Raw genomic sequence first — 6,111 nt, forward strand, 5'->3', positions numbered from 1 at the left:
GATCATCATATGTGTGGGATCAACTTTGTTGTCCTCCAATTGTTCTTCAGGATCACAAACCTGTAATGCTCTCTGAAATGAAGGTACCTCTGATGGCTGGTCATAATGGGTTTCAATTCTTTGGATCTCAAGATCATCAACTAGGTCTACGGCAACTATACCATGGTTGAATGGAGCATGTGTTGGTACCATCTTATCATCATCATAGGGTACCTACCTAGAACACCTTATCTTCTCGACCTTATATGTCATTACATCTCTCCTTATCCGTTTATCTTCTAAAGCTAAAGTGAATTGCATAGATGAATAAGGTGAAAAAGGTTTTCCTAATCCTTATGGAGAGTATTCATGTGTAAATATGGTGGATACTCCGTCCTTTCACCATAAGGCACAGGCATATTCTTTTTGGGCTGCCATGATATCTTTCTTTTCCTATACAAACTTGGCGATATCGAACTCCTCCTGTTCATCTATGGGAGCTGGAGAAAATAGTGTTGGTATGTATGGATACTGTAGGGAAGTGTAAAAGGGTTAGACCAAACCTCGTGAAGGATATATTTTGGGAAATACGGTCGTTTTTAGGCATATTGGAGTTTAGCATGATCATATTTCAGGAGATGGATCTATTCTTCTAAGAAGGTTGATTCTTTCCATTATTGGTCAAGAAAATGTAGTATTGATGATCCTAGTGGGCATCTTTTAGACTATATAGTTTGTAGCCAGCTTCCCATTGATCTGATAAGTATGGCATGTTGAAGGCCAACTGAAGCACTTTTCGATTGGATAACATATGGCAATTTTGGAGCTCTAGTTAGATTATACTCTTCAGATTGGTGGTTTGATGGGTAAGAAACTAAGTGACTGGACGTATAGAGGGGTGTTAGAAGCATCTCAGGTTGAGTATCTGTAGCAGCCCTTCTTTTACAGATCCTACGGTCACAGTCAGTCTTCCATAGGTAATGTCCTGAGAAAGGGCATTTATGCCATATCAAAATACGACCCTCATGATTGAAATACTTTATCCAATTATGTTGTCTCATAAATCTAGTAAGGAACTTGAGGATAGCAATTGGGTCCTTTACATCAGGAATATCATCACTTGGGTTGTACATGGGGATATAGAAGGTAGTTTTGGGTGGCCTTTTCAGATAGTGGTGGTCGAAATCATCAGTAGGCTTGATATATTGAGGATAGGCTCTCAACTCCTCATATTTTGTGACCTATAAAGTTTGCATAATGTTAACCAGTTCATCCCTTGATATGTTTCTCAGGATCTTGGTGCACTCTATGGTTTTATCAGTTGTATCAATGGTTAAGAATAGAGAGTTATTGCCACTTGGAAGAAGTAGGTTCATCTCATGGTTTTGAACTCACTAGGCTATCTAACAGTGGAGAGTTGCTTTACTGGCATCTCTTTCCTGTAGAGCATCGAGAATCTAGACTTGAATATTCAACCTCTCCAATAAATGTGGATCAGCTAATGGTATGTTGAAGTTGGGTAACATGGTGACAACAACTGTACCATCATCCAGAATAATCTCTAATGTACTTAAATTTGCATGTTGGTACTTATTGAATCTCGTATCAAGAAGAGAAAGATATGCCATAATCGGCTGGCCTTTTCTCTCTTGATTTGTCAACCCAAATCGTATAGCACCAATATGGAGATGAGTAAATCCAAGACTTTTCAATTGATGTGGAAAGCCCTCTAGAATCTGTAGTGATATAAATTATACCCCTGGAGTTACCAAAATAGGTTTCTAAACAGGTGGTGTGGCAGCAACATATTTCTTAACTCCTTTTGTCTTTTCTTGGACCATAGAGTGGATCTTCATCCAGGGATTGCATACCTTTGTAGAAACATTTGAATAGGAGTTTTGTAAAGGTGTACTGCACATCTGTTCCTGTGATGGTAATACCTCTACTTTGTACGTATAGTCAAGTTTCTATGACAACATATCACTAGGAGTGGTTGACGTGTTTATCTTGACAAGAAAATTGTTTGAACTGGACAGGGACTTTGTAGTTGACATATTTTGGTTTTTCTGGACTATAAGTACTTGATATATTTGTTCTAATGTTCTAAGGAAAAGACTCAATAAAATTAAAATCTTTTTGTGATTTTTGTGGACAATAAGACTCAATTATTTGTGCTAAAAATCTTAGGACAAGACATAACAAGTATTTGTTCTAAAGTCTAAGAAAAAAAACTACGACTCGATTATGTACAAGATGCAGAATAAAATAGTTGGAAAACACTGACTTTGATAATAGAATAAAACTATGACTGAAACATGTACAAAACTTTGATAGTGATAAATTGGAAAGAGACGAATATACACTCTATCTAAGACTAACAATTAAGACAAAAAAGTAAAACAAAAGAAAAAGAAAAATGTAAAGTTGGCTCACATATTTGCAATCAGTAGAGATAGATGCAAACTCCTGCCTCCTCTCGACCTTAGGTAGTGGGGATAGCTTTGATACCAAATAGACAGGGAGGCAGGGGGCACCGATGACAACCGGTGAGAGCAGCCAGGCAGTTAGGCAATAAACCCCACCATATAGGCGGTACACCATACGAAATTAAAGGTTTCATCAAACACCACAGATATAGAGCCTAAACTTTCCAACATAAAAACTGATTCATGACCATATAGGTGGCGTGTCATACGAAATCAAAACTTTTAATCGACACGCCATAGCCTACTTACGACTGAGCTACGCATCTGTATAGATGGTTTTATTTTTAGTAACAAAGCCTTCTTAACCCAAAGATGGGATGGCTTGACTTTGGAATCGCAAGCTATACATTAAGGATGGTCTGCCTTGGCAACAAAGCCTTCACAACCCAAAGATGGGATGGCTTGACTTTTCCTGTCTTAGAATATATGAAATCCCTTGTCTCCTTAGTAAAAGGCTATTTTGTATATGCCTAAAAATGGGTTTTGTAGTGGCTCTCTCTGGCCTATTGCCCTTTAGCATTTGTGGAACAAAAGGTGTACTAAGGCAGACCTTAGATCTGCATGTTCTTACTCGAATATGGAACCAATTCAGAAAGCTATGGCATGGACTAAGTCAATTTCATTTCATATACATGGAAAGGATTCTTAGGTGTCTATGTCGCGTGGATGAAGCTGACATCATTTCATATACATGGAAAGTAACTTTGGGGTGCCATTGTTGCCGTCGCAACAAATACTTCACCATAGTATTTCCTTACCCCCTACTCTGACCTAGAGGATTGAAGTACCCATCCCTTTGGAAGAGAGAAAGCAAAACTAAGAGAGTTTAGCCAACAAACATCTTTATTGAAAATAGAGAAAGTATACCAGAGGTTTTTAGGTAGAGAAAATGATGCCTCTAACCTAAAGGCGTAGGCTTCTTTTTATAGAAGAATAAAGATTACTATCTAAGCTAAGCTATGGATAAACATTAAATAAAATATTACATTCCTATCCTGACAGCTAAGGGATAGGCATTATCCATTATGACAAGATAAGTTTTATCCTTTTGGATGGGATAAGCTTTATTCGTAATGACTGGATAAGCCTTATCTTTATTCACGCCGAGCCCTAATAATATGTGAGGGGCCAAAATAAAACAAAACACACTATGTTGTTGGCATCTGACAGCATATACAAGTAGGTGAGTAGCAGCTTACAAGCAGGTACATCAGCAGCTTAGCATATATCTTGCAAGTAGGTGGATAAGCTCCTTGTCTTCAAAGTAGGTGATTCAGAAATATGAAAACCCATTTGAAAGAGTAACCTTACTGAGTAAGGCTTTCTTTGAGATAAGGGTAACCAACTGGAAAGGGTAACCCACTGGCGAGGGTAACCCATCTGACAGGGTGTCCTTAGAAAGGAGGGTAACCCACTAGAAAGGGTAACCTGCTGGAGAGGGTAACTTCTTGCACATGTCATCTGACATCATCTTTCAGGCAGTGTTAGATATTGCTGGTGGTGGTGAGGTCGTGTTTCATTCTTCTATCCACCAGTATACTCCGTGCTTCTGCCTGAGGCATTCTTGGCCTTCCAAGCTTCTCTTCATCGATCTAGTGAAGTAGCTCCTTCTAAACAATGAATTTTCTCATTCCTATTAGGGAACTTTCAGCCTTGTGCTTTTGTTGGAGTAGGTGAATTTATGTCGCATGATCTCTTACTATGGCTGATATTTTTTTGTTTCTCATCAGACCTCATCCCAATGGGTATGACCATCTTCTGTGTAATTCCACTTTCGCCATTTCTTTGGCCATATTTCTTTTGGAATGCATCTATTCTGCTAGAAAATAAAATATTGTTCATAGTAATCATCTTCCAGGGAGAGTATGGAAACAGGAAATTTTTAGAGGAGTGAAATTTCTGGCTTAGCTTGGACATCATGGCTGAGATTCCTATAGGGTGATGCAGCATGAATACCATAGCATCGTAAGAATCCTTGAAGCATAGAATCCATTATTCTTGTGGCCTAAACCATAGCATGAATCTCTTTAGAGCAGGTTGGATTCGACCAATATTCCTGAAGGCATCATACATGAACTTTATAAGAATGCAGTGCTGGTGGCATAGGTACCAAAATAACCATAGGAGTTCTTGCAGAAAGTCATTGGCCAGCTCGATGAACACATAGAAAAGGGATATTTTGGGTGTACTTCGAGTGGCTTATGAATGGATCCGCCATACTTTTTGAACACTTGAAGCTCATAGAACGTTCTTCTTTCTTGGGGGATGGATGGATCGAAGGGATCCATTTATTGGTTGAATAAATCTGGAGGGTAATTTTCTAGCCTGAAAGATAGTATTCCTTCCATGTTGAGCATGAGGTTTTAACCAGCCTAGTGTTGGTTGTCTTCTCCATTGCTAGATATTAGGTAGAGATCATCAGTGTAGATATCGCCTGATTCTTCATATACGTCTATGGAGAAGGGAGTGTCCTCTATTAGTTCTTCTTCTAGTGAGAATATCAATTCAAGGTCATACTTAGTGCTGAGATAGATTCCGCAGGATCAACTATATCCTCAAAGAGGTGAATAGAGTCCTTCAACTTCTTGGCTTGAGGACGGTTTCTAGAAAAGTGGTCAGGCTTTCTGCATATGAAGCAGCCATCATTCTTCTTCTTGTAGCTGGCTGGGCTCCTTCGTCTGAAATACCTGGTTTTCCAGGTAACCTTGCTCTATTTGTTGGGAGGCCTTGGCAGTTTGAACCTCCTAAATAGTAGTTGCCTCTTCATTCTCATCTTGAAGCAAGAGCAGGAGCAGGTAGACTTGGTGATGAGTCGTCTTTGCTGCAGGCTTGATCGACAACTAGATTGTTCTTGATGATCTACTTTAGAACAGTCATGTTAATCCATATTCTGTCCAGATCATGGAAGATGGTCTACCGAATGTATCCTATCTGAGGTATGGTGATGGATTTAAACTTCTCCTCCACAATCGTCATCGTGTAGTTTGCTAGTATCATCGGTAGTGATGATACGAAGGCTTACTTCAAGCTGGGATCCCTACCCAACTCAAAGTAGATCTTTGTCATCTTTTGGAAGTGGATATCAATGATATTTCTATCGAATGATAGGCACTTTATCTGGAAGAGCTGTCTCTAAAGGTTCTCTTGTCTCTGGCCTGCGTCTCTGTAAAATACCTCGTGTAGGAACCTGATATTGAAGGCAAAGTCCTGGGATGTCAGATAGGTGTTCTTGTCAAAAATCCCAAGAGCATTCCACCAGTCTCTGAGTATGTTAGAGAATCTAGATGTGAACTCTGAGAGTATCATGTATTTTTCTCGCTCAGCCAGATTCTTCATCGCAATCTAAGTATAAAAGCCTTAGATCCGCAGGGGCCAGCTGAAATCTTGATGTCGTCGAGAATAAAGGTGTGAAATCTGGTTCCCATGGTATTTCTTGTCAGTGTACTTAGATCTGGCATTCTTTCTAGGATTGGATCATTCGTCATCCCATCTTGGCCGTCGATGACCTTAGAGGTCGTCGACGACCTCAGAGACCTTTAGTTCCTTGGAATAGTTCATGTATATTGGTAGATAGTCTTATTCTAGAGATTCAATTGAGGATTCAGGAGTTTCCTCAACAAATTCTCGTGAATTAATAGACTCCTCG

This window comes from Capsicum annuum, chromosome 10, assembly GCF_002878395.1.
Source record: "Capsicum annuum cultivar UCD-10X-F1 chromosome 10, UCD10Xv1.1, whole genome shotgun sequence".
NCBI classification, from domain to species: Eukaryota; Viridiplantae; Streptophyta; class Magnoliopsida; order Solanales; family Solanaceae; genus Capsicum; species Capsicum annuum.